The 14,966-nt window shown below is 36.7% G+C and overlaps 1 protein-coding gene across 29 annotated transcripts in view; it reads right to left on the minus strand.

Annotated features, from left to right (window-relative positions):
* RBFOX1 (RNA binding fox-1 homolog 1) overlaps positions 1-14,966 on the minus strand; it is a 919,785-nt gene that overhangs the window by 292,222 nt on the left and 612,597 nt on the right. The window lies entirely within an intron of this gene.

Here is a 14,966-nt window from a genome sequence, read left to right on the forward strand (position 1 = left end):
TTTTTACTTTGAGAGTGATACCTCAAATTAGTATTCCACTCTTGCAGGCTTCTTCTTTTTCCCCCTTTATTTTATGGAGTAATAATTATTCATTAGCAGATCTAGTTAGTCTTTATGTAATAAAGTAGGATGTGACCTGCAAATCAAATAATTTATATTACAGCTTGTCCTTGAGGTCCTATATTACAGATCTCTCTTTTTTTTCTTAGATACAACTCAAGTATAACAGAAGATACTACTATTTTTAATTGGAATTTGACAAATGAATTAAATATTAATTCTTCAGGAAAAAAGGTCAAACCTCAAAGCACCATCTCAGGTTTTGAGGGGGTTCCTTTTAAAAAGACTCTGCAGAAGATTTCAGAATTACCTATTTTATAGGATATCTAACTCCCACAAAAACACATCTTAGATCAAGAGTTTAGCGTTAACAACAACAGATAAATAACCAACATACAAAAGAAGTCTATTTCATCAACAGCATAACTGGTTTGATATGAAGATCTACCCTTAAAAACAAATAATAGTCCCCACTTAACTGGAAACAGATACAAAACATGTCACGGCAACTCAGGCGCTGTATAAAAAAAAAATATTCTTTTTCATTCTACATGTGCGCACACATACCTGCACCCACACAAGCTTCAGAGACTGATTTAGATCCACTAAGTCTTCTTCATGCAAAAACGAAAATTCTCCAGCAGAATCAGTTATTACATAATTTTCTCTCTCAAAAGCAGTCAATACAACAAAACTAATGTATTTAGAACCCAGCAATTAACACCAAAATAATCATGCACAAATTTACAATATAGGGATTGGTTTTGGCTTAGGAAACATCCATGCTTTTGCAGTTTATCATGGACTGATCTACTAGAACAGACCAGATACAGAACAGCACAGATTACTTTATCACAAAAAAAGACCCCAACCCCCCCAAAAAAAACCACCAACAAAAAAACCCCACATGCCACAGAGCAAGAGAGAGCGAGAAGGAGGAGAAATGAACCCTCTTATGGTCTTTCTCCTTTTTTCATTCTTTCTCTCTGCCTTAAGCAGTCTCCTGTTCTGACAGGAGTATGTCATGCTTTTCTTCATTCTTTTTTTTTTTTTTTTTCTTCCTAGCACAGAAAGGCTGTTATTCTGCAAATGCTCTAACCTGATAGAATTTTCCTTCAGCTCATTTTCATATGAAATACCATAAATAATACATGGTACTTTAATAAGACCTTATCAGAATGTTTAATGAAAAACAAATACATTATATAAGGAGGTAAATAACCAGCTCGTTCCACATTATGTCAAAAATCAAAGGCAGCATGTTTCCTAGCCAAACAGTTTGGAACTATATAAGTCTATCCAATTTCCCAAAGTGAAGTTCTGGAACATGGTGATGGTCAAGCGAAGTTTCTTCTGTCTACGGCACTATTTTACAGCTAAAAGGACATCCATAAAACAGATTAAACTCTTAAAAGCTGTGTGTTGAACAATTACTTCAAGAGAATTCAGTAGTGTAAATGTAGCTCATATTAATTGTTAAATTTCTAATTGGTCTTTTATCCTTAATTTTCATACATTTCACAATAAGAAAAATACGACCCACAAATACTATGAATTCCTTACATTCGTATATTCATATTATTAAAACATCAACATTTTAACTATCCAGATCATCTATAAACATACATAATTCAGTAGTGTAAGAGACCTAAAAAAGAAACAGAATTCTTTAGCCTGATATATGCTACTTCAAGAGATGCAGGGGAAAGTCATTACCAATTTTCATCCCTTCCAAGGATAACTTGTCATTATGTCTAAAAAGAAAAAAGGTAACAAAAATGTGTTTTATTTTTATAAAAACAAAATCAATGTCTCTTCTTTAAAGCCATTTCCTTGTTTATACACACTCTTCTACCAAACCCAAGCCATTAATCATAACCACATTCCAAGTTCTGGCTATATATACAGTAAGTACCACCACAAATTTGCCAAAGGTACATGAATGACTGTACACAATCTGACCTTCTATCCTCATGCACTGTGACAGTGTCACTGTAACTACTATTTCACAGAACAGCATATGCCCCATCAACATCTCATCTGCAAATTGTTAACAACTTGATTTTTCCCTTATTCTACAAAAAAATCAACATGTGCAATTGCAAAGCCCGCTTTACCTACAGCATACGACATCTTCCAGTTGCCTCAATGCTGCTCTGGTGGGTCAGTAACAGAACTCAGTTATCCCACACTCAGTTGCTGGTATTATCAATTAGATATCAATTGACAACAGCTACGGACCTTTTTCAAAACAAAAAGGAGGCTACCAATCTACACAAACCACAAATCAGCCTCTGTGGGAGTTCAGTTAAAAATGTAGAAATAAAAAGTTCTTCTGCAGTGATAACAGATCATCTGAGGTGCAGTGCCTAGGACACCACCACGAGAGGCAACACTCCCTTTTCCAAGCTGTCTAGATTGTCCGTGTCATGGTACAGAACATGGGCAGAGAACCTACAGATAGGCACCCTCTCCCCACATCCAATGAGACTGCCATTTAAAAAACAACAACAGCAAAGTGCTGATGAATCTTGAATATGCAAATAAAAACATGAAATCCAAGAGACCCTGAAACAAAGCAAAAAGAACCAACAGCATTTCTCACACAGCTGACGTATAGATACAAAAAACACTCTTTCATTTACAATGCATTTGTTTATTTAGTGTAACACCTTCCGTTTAAAATCATCCACTCAATTTGTTGTGATCTGGTAGTCAGCTTCTACTCCTCAAAACTTAAGTTAAAATTTCACATTTACAAACATTCAGCCTAAAAGTTAACCTTTAGAATTATCACAGGAGACTGCCTAATCAGTCAAACCTTTTCCATCAAGTAAAAAAAGATCTGAAAGAGATCACCTGCAAGACCACACACCATTTTACACTTCAGACTTGTCTCAGTAGTACCTTCCACTAAGTTTACACATATAGAAGGCATACAGGATTATAAAAAGATTGCACACCTCCAGACATCAAGCTTTTAAAAAAAAATATCTAAAAATCACAACTGCATATTAGATTATCCATGTGAAGAATGTATTCTCAACTTTATAAAATGGTTGATGTGGTATAAAAATAATACAGGCAAGTGGCACAGGAGCTAATAGTAGTGCAGTCCTTTCTCTAAAGACTCCTTTTCTAACACCACATGAAAAAATAGGTCCCAGGACTTCAAATCATGAAAAGCAGCATATTATGAGCTTAAAAATAGAATCCTTCGTTAACATATTTTGACAAATTATTAGCAATTATTAATATCTTTGTCTTTATTTCACATAGTATTCTGTTTTCTTATATATGTGTGTCATGGCTTTTAAAAGTAAACTAGGGAAATATCACTGATTTTTTAAATAATTTGTTTTGTCGAAAAGACTAAATAAAAGGTTTTCCCCTCTATTGTTTTCAGTTAATGGGGGCCATCTCATCCTTGCAGTGATATTTTCTTATCACAGAATTCCTTATTTCTAATTTAAGGTTTCTGTTAAGCCTGCTCTTTACTAGGTCTTTGCACAAAGATCAAGACATTACAGAGGCTCACGCTCACCTCAGGCAAGTAAGACTCACTAATTTTCTGTTTCTATTAAGCACTGTGTTATGTCCATTGACTTCTCCAGTATTTCATACCCAATGTCTACAAGGACTCTGTAGTTCAGTTAACCTCTTCAGCACCACTTAATACATATTTCACAAGCATTCAACATTAACCATCTAGATTTTTCACAACATAAGACGACAAAAGCCCTTACTCCCACCAATGTGTTTGGGGTGGAGAAGGTAACAAAATAAATGGGAAAAAAAAGAAGTTTGGCCCATAAAGAGTTAGAGACATTTCCAAACAGAAGATAGATGTTCCTGGACAGGTCTTAATTTTCTGGCCTAGAGTATCTAGATATTCTGTAGAAAGCAAGGGGTGGGGGGGAGGCGGGGGGGGGGGCACGATGGAAAGACGACAAGCCTAACTTGATCCTCATACAATTTTGTGCGAGTTTCCACCAGCGCATCTCCTCAAAAATCACCGGATTTCGCGTATTTCCCTGCAGACAGCAGGGTTGGCCCCCCCGGGCCCGTCCCCGCACGGCCGTAGCGGGCACTCCATCTAGCGGGGACGCGGGCGATGGCAGCCTGCCCGCACCGCTCCGCCCAGCCCGGCAGCTGCCCGGCCGGGGGGGAACCGCAGCTGCTGCGCAACTGGCTGGGTAAATCAAGGGGAGAAACAAGTATTTGATCAGGACACTTGTGTCTCAAAAACATACGCCTACGCCTAATCACAGCAGTGCACGTGAAGGCACGGGATGAGGTTCCAAACACCCCTTGGGGATCGCCATCATCCTTGCTCTCTTCTGTCTACACGTTGCCATCCACTTTCTCCGCTAGCATGGGCACAAATGACTCAGTTGCCGGAGAGCTGGAAAGGCAGCATGGCTGATGACTGAAGGAGCAAAAGCTTTCAGAAAGCGCCCGTCGCCCGATGGCACAAGCGTCATTGCCAGCACAAAGGAAGGATGGCACTCTGCAGAGCAGGGAGCAGCGAGTGCGGCTGCCCTGATTCAGGAAAGTTTAAGGTTAGTGGGGGAAGAAAAAAAAAAAAAAAAAGGCAGCTTTATCTTAACTGTTACCTTCAGAGTACAGACTCAAAAAGCAGAGAAAGACAGCACCAAGAAGGTGAAATAGAAACTGGTGCAGCAAAACCCTTTGTCAATCCCACTGCTACCTCACCTAGCACAAAGGTAGTAAGTACAGACACTTCAACATTTCACTCTCAGAAGTACAGGGTGCTCTCACCCACCATGCCCTACTGTCACAACACCAAATAAACTTTCTCAAACAGAGTACAGAGAATCTTTAAGTCTGACACACTGGTACAACACTGCTTCGCTTTGACAGAAGCATCCAGCTATAATAATTACCATTTACATTATTCTTAATATTGTAACATTAACAAGAAGACATCGTGTGTCACGTGTAGTGTTGTCCTATAATATTCTTTCCAAAATTCCAGATGAAAAGACAGAACAATATGACTCTTAGAAAATTAACTCAATTAAATTTAAAAACTCAGGATTTAAAAAAAAAGTCATATACAAAATTAATGAGTATTGATCACAGAAAATTGTGTACAACTTCTTAAGTAGCTTAAAGCTTCAGTATGTGGGATGGGAGGGCTGCAAACTACTCAAAAAAAGAAAGTCAACAGAAAAAAAAAAGTAGTCTACCATTTTATCTGAAGTGATGAAGCCTGCTGCTGCTGTTCGTTAAGTATCAGGAGAAAGAGAGAGCATTTAAATAGTAAGGACATACTATATATATTTCACCCAAATCTGGTTTTATATATAAAACTCTGTTTTCTTATTTTATATAGACACATATATAGTCACTTGCAGTACTACAATCTCTATTTTGTTCACATGGAATATACATATTTTAAACTAAAATTTTCACACAAATTAATTAATCAACAAATGTTTGCCCCAATTTTTTGCTCCTTGATTTGCACCACCAATCTCACTCACACTTTGCTGCTGTTATGAAATCACAAGGAAAGAATTTAACTTGGAATATGGAATAAGCAGCAGGACCACATGAACTTAGACCTTGTTTTCATGTGGTAGTAATAAAAGTTAACAAAAAATCTACCAAATGCAATTATAAGTATTGCAATTATATGTAGGGCAGCACAAACACATCTTGCTGAACTTTTAGGTTTTTGTGAAAGATTATTAATCTCTTAACCAAAAAATTAAAAGAATGTCAAATCTCAGAAGAAGAATAAATGATAGATTAATTATACTGTTATGTAAAGGTTGTATCTTTTCTCTGTAGGAATTAAATTAACTGGACATCAGTGCAGTTTCCTTCTACAATGAAACCACTTCTCCTTTTATTATTCTGTCTACAGCTGGATATCTCTCATATATTCTGCCTGAATCTAAATCCACCAGACTTAGTCCACAATGCAGCAGCTCATTTTAATGTATAACAGCTAAATATTAACGTGCTCGTGTATCAAACCAACAAATCCTCCATTAACTGCAGCTGAATCTCTAAATCTCCACTTCCCCTGTCCTTTGCTTAGAGTTTACAGCCTGCCCACTCCCTGTGAGTATGTGATCCCTCCAGTGCAATGAACAATACCTCCACAGTTCCCTTGAGGACTTTATTTATCATCGTCTACCAGTAAACCTCAAAATATTCCTCATCATTTTGACACTACCCCATAAGATGGACTAAGTCAGTTTTAAATTTAGCTCAATGACTCTTCAAAATCTAGCTTTTCATCTTTAATTCTTTCTTGTGGCTTTCAGTCTGACTTTCAACTAAAAATCTTAAAATTCTTATGGCCAAGCCCGAAGGGTTCTAATTAAATACCCATCTTCACCCAAAGAGATAAAGATGCAGCTCAGGAGAATTAAAACGGAGGGTTTTGTAGCTTTGAGCTTCAGTTTATACTGTCACACGCTACCAAGGCATTTCAAAGTAGCCGGCTATACACTCTCCAAAAGACCATTCCAGCAGAAAGGCGTCAGATGCCATGACCCAACCTCATCCTATGCCACAATCCATGAGGAGAAAGGTTGCTTGTTTTGTGGGGTTTGGGGTTTTTTTTTAGCTTAAGAATTTTGGCTGTATATAACCCTTGCAGAATTACATGCTTTGGCATAAAGACAGCATTGCATATGGAATTGATACAAAGCTGCCTATATAGGCCTGCTCATTAAACCTTCAACTAGGGACAGAAGTACTGTGTAAGAAAGTTCAATCTTACATCCAGAGTCAATATTGTGTCTCTTATTTTTTTCCAGTTTATTCTATCCACTGGTTTTGAAAGAAGCAGTTTCTTTTTTATAACCTTTTTTTCCCCTGAATCCTTCAGGGATCCTGTCCTCTCCATACTACCTTACCAATCACTTCATTAGTGTAACCTCTATCAGGACTGTTCATGAGTCCAGCATCAGCTCCCTCCTCTCTTCACTCTCTAATTGGTATTTTTTTTATCTTTTCCTACTTCAATTGATAAGGTGTCACATTCAACATCGCTGAGTCTTCCTTTTCCTCAGCTAATAACTACAGTCTGCAAATTCTTCTACAATATTCTGTAGAAGTTATTTGCTTTCATCAACTCTAATCAACTCTCTCTTGTTATGGTGGCCATCCTTCACCTCTCCTACTTGTAATTCCTTCCCCTCTCTGATCTTCTTTTATTCAATGAAATCCACACTGGTACCTCCAGTTTTTCCCTCTGCTGCTTTTTGGCATTATCGCTACTTCTTTTGCTTTCTGCATAAAGTTCAAGGTTCTCATCCTCCAGGATTCAGGCCATTCAAGATTTGGCATTAAAATCTACTCCTGTTGAACATTTACACATGGATTACCCAGCAACTTTCTCTAAGAATACTCTCAGTATTCTATCTCACACATCTACATCCAGACTCCCCTGTGCTCCACTCATGGGTGCCTTCCTCTCAGTCGTGCTGACGGAGCATAGACACGTTTTCATAATAATCCAGATACAGTAGACTCGTGATCTCCTCCAAAACACTTGCTCAATTTCTGCTCAAACAAGGCAGAAAAGAATAAATCAAACAGATAACCTTATTAATTAGCAAATAATGTATTTAAATGAAGGGATGGGGGACAGAGAAGCATAGATATTAACATGTTTTTGAAGTGGTTGTTCAAAGCAATACAATGCCAAGACTCTACAAGTAACTCACTTTTTCTTTATGTTACTATATCCACAAAGCATATACATTGAATAAAAAGCACCATCCTGTGTACATCTCATGCATTATTACAGAAATTAAAATTTAAATTTAACTAAATTAAATTTGCAGTATTACATCAAGTACTAACTTAGCTGTTCTTTCCTATAACTAAACCCAGCCTAGTGCAAGTTCTAATGCTTCCCTGCATTTACATCAGCTGTGTCCTGTAAGGACTGCCTCTCAGAAGGACTCCTTAGATCATTCTGCACGCCTGTTCAAACCTTTGGCCTCCCTCCTGAGCCTGCCATCACAGATGCCAATTGTGATGAAGATACCTCTGCTGCAGGAGACTAATTGAGACCAGCCGTGAATTTCATCCAGGCCACTAAACAGTCATCAGGTGCTAACATCAGGTCTCAGTCAACATAAGCAAAGTGACCTACACACAAAGGGTTTTACATCTAATTACAAGCGTTTAGTGACATCCAGTTACCTGAAAGTGAACTCTAAAGAGACAGACTGTACCTCACTGGTACATAATAACCTCCCTGCTCCAGAGACAATCTCAACCCTTATTAAGATGTAGCACATATCTTACAGTATCAGCTACATTATGTGTATAATAGATGCAGTTTTAGTATTGGCTCTTGAATTTTTATTAGAAGCTGATATTATTGATAGCAAAGTTGCATGCCCTAATTCTGATAAGAAATATTGCTGGGGTGCAAGAGTCTTACATATCGATAAAAAGGTAAAATATCAAATATTTGAACTGTCTGCACTGGAATACAGAATAGTTGAGAACAAAACTAGATCCAAGGACTCACTAGTAATCTCCAGACATGGCAACTTCAAGATTTCACAGATAAACAAAATGGCAGAAAAAAGTCAGGATTAACTAAAATCAGCAGCTAGACTACAAATAACAAATAGTAAAAAATGTGTAGCACTCTTCCACCCTACACTTACTGTGAGCCAAACTCACTGAAACTAGTTGATGTCTGAACACTCAGTGAATGCAGTCCCGGGCTCTCTGAACACAAAACACCTACAGTGCTGCAGATAAGTTAGCAGGAACATTTTTCTCAAGGATTTGGTGACACTTCTAGAGTTAAAATGCATGAAAAAAAATTCTCATGTTATTAGTTTCAATGATAAAATATTACTAAAATAACTGGCAATACCAGGACTGGATAATTACTTACACCTGATTAACACCAATCCTCAAAAAATTTGTCTTGACACAAAGCCAAGGGGTGCTTTCATTTACTTATCATTCTTACTTAAATATTTCAGAACTATTGCTGAAAAGCCAACATAATTTTATGACTCAGATAATATGGAAAGAAACACATTTGAATAAAGCAAACTTTAACAATCTTATTTACCTAAATCTTACCAAAATAATTCAATTGCCATAAAATAGACTTAGTCAAGGAACAAGACAGCCTTGCTGCATAATTCATCAGCCATTTTAATCCTGTTTATGAGGATCAGGTTGTCTACAGAAATGCTTTTAAAGAATGCTTAAGAAAAATCATTGCTAGTTAGGGATTCATGAGATGTATTACTAAGAGATAAAACAATAAACCAAAACTCACCCTGTGGCCTCTGTAATGGCATATGATATTAATATAAAGAAAGCCTACACCCCTCCCCTGAAATCATAAACAAACTGCAAATGCTAATACTTTACATGGAAAACTGATCTGAGTTACTAGGTTCTCCCTAGCATTTACCTTCATGGAAAAATATTACAGGCAAAGTATTTGCTCAATTCTGAGATTGCCCTAGATCTCCTTTATTCCATTCAAGCTAAAACCAAAAATTTGACCAAGAAAATGGTGTTGTACACACAGGGTTAGTCCTAATTACTGGAGAAACTTTAATTTTTTACTGTTTTTACTTTTTCACATGTACCCACCACAAATGATTTTATAAACTGACACATTCCCATACAAAGTATACTGACCAAAGTACATTACGTCCGTTACGAAGATTGTGAACTAAATGCTGAAAGCCTGTGAAACACCAGAACTGAGCTTCTCTGTGTAATGTGAATTCATACATCCTGACTATTTTATTACATACATCTTCCCCACACACACCCTGACCCTCTCTCAGTCATCGTAGAATACGTAGAGTCGAAATAACATAGTATGTCCCACAGGAATGACTGAACCACAAAAGAAGAAACCTTTGGTTCCTTGTCTTCATTCATTCTCTTTTGTTCTTTAGTCTAGCATTCATCCCTGCTCCAACAAAATCAAACACTTCCGTTCTCTACAAAGCTTCAGTGTCATCAGGAGGGAACCAAAGAGAGAACAGGTTCTTCTGTGCTCCAGTGCCCTGCTCCACTCTGGCCCAAAACCCCTTACACAAAAAGCTCGCAGGCCAGAGGACTTGGATTCACCGGGGACAGCCGCATACAGTCCTGTCAGATACCTTGAAACTGTGAGCCAGGGGCAGAACAGTCAGCTGTTCCCACAGGACTTGCGCGCACGGCCTCATCCGTACCAGGACGGGTGAGATGCTCAGAAGGGGCTAAATCCAGAGGCTTTAACCATTAACTTTGGAGTTATTTAACAAGTATTCTCAGTCAAATTTGAGCAGGTATTCAGACTGGTTGTAAAGGGCCAAAGTAATGAAAAATGTCCCACCCTTCTCTGGCCACCTATCAAAGACTGCTAGAATCTATTAAGAATTTTCTTTTCCTTTTTTAATTAAAAAAACCCACAACACAAATATCGCATTTCTTTAGCTGTTTTCTCACATAACTGAACAACTATTTCACGTTTCTTAAGAAGTATAGGGGAACTGCGTAAACTCAAATATTTCATTCCAAAAAGTTTAAATTTATCAAGTTAATCTAATCTAATCAAGTTGAAAATCCCTCGCTATTTGATTAGTGTGAAAAAGAGATAGCTGGGCTACCCCCAGCTCAGCTCTGTTCAGCTATGCGTTTCAAACGCTGACGCCTCTTGCTTGCCCCCTTGCCAATGTTTATCATCCCTCGCTTGTGTCAAAATATGCAGTGGATTTCAGGACACTCACTTGGTTTTGAGAGTCAGAGGAACCATCCGCACATAAGGCTCTACTACTCATTCATAAAATATAAATGGAAGAAAATAATGCTAGAAAAGACATCAGCTTTCCTTGTAGCTAGAGGTTTTTATCCCAACAAGCAATAAATCATCGGGACTGGATGACCAAAGGTCATTCCTCAGAGGTAAAGATATATTAGGCTGATAGACCCTTAGTCACGGGCATGCACCAATATGAAATAGGTTAAGAATCGACAGGCCTCAGGCCTTAAAAGAAATGCAGCAGATACCTTCACATAGAGTGAAGCAGCAGTCCTGAATCTCTACTCAGGCCTTGATAATTCTTGTTATTCCTTCCATGCCACCACTGGGGACATGTCCTTCACCTACACTCCGAACAGCTTCTCAGTCATCGTTACAGTGACACCACATGAACTTTGCATGGACAGATACACACTCCCGCTTAACGTCACTCTGTGTATGTCTTTGCCTGCACAGCCAAATACACGCATTTAACAAAACTACTTTAGAACATTGGGCAAAATGAAGACCAGTGTATGAAGTGAATGTTGCCTGAGTAATGTGTCCTTAGCTACAGAATTCATAAAGCTGAATAATATTAATGAGTCTTAATGGTTGGTTGGGGTTTTTTTACTATTAGTTGAACATTTTATTCTTGTACTTCAGTTTTAATTTCACTAGAATGTTTTGCTTTTTGCTTCAGAACAGTTAACTTTTTTTTTTAGAAAACATTGATGGTTATGTCCCTTAAGAAATTCTGTATAGAAGCAACAGTGGTAGTGTACCATAAGTATCAATTATTTTTTGTTGAACATGTTAACTACGTAACATTTAGTTGCCTTCCAGTACAGTAAGTATTTTTATTTATTTCATGTCAGAACATCTGGAATGTATATTTTGGAGTCTGCAATATAGAAGTTGCTTTTGATTGTATCTCCTAGAAATGTTTCTGAGAAGCATAATGTTTCCTTCTAAATTTATATTTGGGAACCTTTTTAGCTAATTTACACATAATTAAGCAAAAGCTGCTAAGTTAAAAAACAAGAAGCATCCTGACACTGTTTTAAGTATACATATTCATCATAAAAAATATCTATGTATTTATATATTCTTATTGTAGTTCAGAACAGAGGTGAGGTATTCAGATTGTATTCATTAACCACAAACCTAGATACTTAACCTGGACTAAAACAACCAATCTGTACAGGAACTCTGAGTTTAGATTATCTAACTAACCTCAGATGCAGAAATGACACATTATCTATGCAATTATGAAGAAAACACCCAGGAACTGAGATGAAATTCATTGAAAAATTGGTGCCCTGACACAAAATTCACAGCTGGAAAATACATTCAGTTTCCTGTGTAAACAAATATTGCCTCTCACTAGCATAACCAAAAAGGAAAGCTGTATTGCATGACAAATATACATGTTTTGGCAGTGTACGTTGTCTCTGCCTGCATATATCACATTCATTACTATGGCTTAGGGAGGACAGAATGGGTTAGCAACACAGTTTAATGTGTTGATGTCTCTTTGTCCTTTTCTTCCCTGGGTAAGATGAAAAATGATATGACTTTTTTCCATTATTAATAATGAATGCTTTTCTTGTTGACAGTCCTTGCTGCCAAGTAAGAAGCCTTGAACTTTCATCTTTATGGTGCAAGATTTCTGTTCACACGGAAATCAACCAAAAGGATTACATAGGAGAAACTTAATACCCAGTTTCTAGAATATCAGTTGCTATATTCTTTTTATAGTTTGTTTGTTTTTTTTTTTTTTTTTAAAAAAAAAACCCTCGCTATGTTTTTTCAAACATACATTTGGTACCATGTCAGACAGACTGGGGAAAGGAAGATGCCTTATTGCACAGCACCAAGACAGACTCATACCGATTTCTAAAATATGACACTGAACCAAAAGGTGACCTGAAGTGATTTTCCCCTTTATTCCCAGAAGTTACACAGCCCTGGCACTCTTAACAGTATTTAGAAATCCATCAGTTTCCAGTTGTCAATCATTTTCATGTTTGTATGTGTATATATATACACACACATATACACAATTACATATATTAAAAGAAATTATCCTGGGAGATACACACACATCTATATACATTATTATTATTAATTACATGAAGTAAACATCATGCAGTATTGTCAATTATCTATGATTCTCTTCTATTTTCTTAGTCTGCTAGCAATGTTTATATGAAAATTTCAGATTATGAGCTTCTGTTGGCTGGAAGCATATTCAGAGTAAAAGAGTGGCTTTCTCTCCTGTCTCAGGTATCCTCTCTCCCAAAATGTTTTACCTACTTCTAAAATCTGTTACACATCTCTAGGGTTAGCCTGGACTCGTAATAATTACAAAGCTGGTAATAATTGTAAAAGGTGAGTGATAGTCCCAGGTTTGTGCTTCCCTGTCTCTTGATGATATTCTTGATGCTCTAAGCCACAACTGATGGATGGCTGAAGTTCAGATCAAAGCTGCCATGCCAAACTGAGAATACAACTAGGAGAAAAAGAACTCAAAGGAACAGCAGGGAACAACATTAAATACCAAGTGTCAATTACAGGCAAACTAGTTCTCATTCCCTGCAATAATATTTAAATTTTGATCGAAAAGTTTTAAGCTTCATATTACAGTGGAAAAAACCTGGGGGTCGGGGTGAGGGGGCCTGACCTGCAAAGGAGGAAGGGAATAACTACCAAACAGAAATTTATTTATCTCAATGAAAGCTTAAATTAGGCAAAAAGTAACAAGATGTTGTCATGAAGGATGACCTAATAAATGTTATTTCTAATATGTATGTATTTAGATTAACATAACAAATGCATTCTATTATAAATATATCACATTTATGAAATTTAACGAATACAAAGTAAAAATAAATTCACTAACACTATCTCACACAACTCGGGAGACTGCATTTTACTGAATTTTGAATATTCTATTTCATGAATAAACTTCTGTAACTTAAGATTCTTCTAAACATTCCTGAAATTACCAATTAAGGGCTCATGAAATTATCAATTAAGCTTGCTCTTAGGTATTAGAAATATGGGCAGCAAGACATTTCCTTACAAGTACTGGGAACCTCTCTAAAATAAATTATTCTTCAGATCTGAACTATACAGTGGTATCTGAAAAACTTTTTTTTTTTAAAGTTTTATTGGAGGAGACATTCTTCCTTAAAGTACAAGATACGACCAAAATGTATTCTACAATGTCATTCTTAGCCTCTCTGCCTGAACTTAACTCTCTACACTGTTTTTCTGTGAGTTTATATTCTATCAAAGGCTATTTTCTCCTTTAAAAAACCCACAGAAAACTTCTAATACATTCAAAAGCATCAATCTGACTGTATTCCTTATATCACACACATAAATTTTAATCAGAAAATTTTTATATTCTTTTGTTTTGAAACAAATAAAACCAATCACTAGAAGCTTCTTTTCCCTTCAGCACTCACAAATATCCTGAGTATACTGTGCCAGTGCTTATTTAGTTACACAATATTTTTTGTGTGCTATTGCTATCATAAGTTAATTTTGGTTTATGCATAGCCTTTGCCAAACTAAACCCAAGTTTACTTGTGTTATGTCCCGCATAATTTTAACTTTTACTCCAGTAAGACCAAATCAGATGCTTGGAGAAAAACAGTAGTTCAGTTTAAATTTAGGAATTTCTGTTTCTCAGCACAAGAAAGATTCAAATGCTCAACAGTCCTGAACCTGACACAAAATGTTTATGTTGCTTTATTGTTAAATAGAACATGGCTATGTAACTTACTCAAAGCAAGTTTACGAGCACAAGTTTGCTACTAGCAGTGAGGAAGTGCAATGCAGGGAATAATGGGCTTTAGTGGGGGGTGAACACTGTAATTTATTGTTGTCTTTATCTGTTGTTGTTACTATAAATTTAGTATTTGCTGATGAAATTTCAATAATTGCGAGATACAATCTGGAAAATAAAAATGACAAATACAATTTAATATAATGAATTCACTGATCCCAAATAATCAAATCCTTGGTTATTTACCCCCACAAAAAAGCTGATACACAGTCTGAAAACTACTTTCTTCACTGTAGGTTTAAAGAATGAAATTGCACAAATATATTAGAGGGTTTCCAC

This window comes from Strix uralensis, chromosome 16 (assembly GCF_047716275.1).
Source record: "Strix uralensis isolate ZFMK-TIS-50842 chromosome 16, bStrUra1, whole genome shotgun sequence".
In the NCBI taxonomy this organism is placed as follows: domain Eukaryota; kingdom Metazoa; phylum Chordata; class Aves; order Strigiformes; family Strigidae; genus Strix; species Strix uralensis.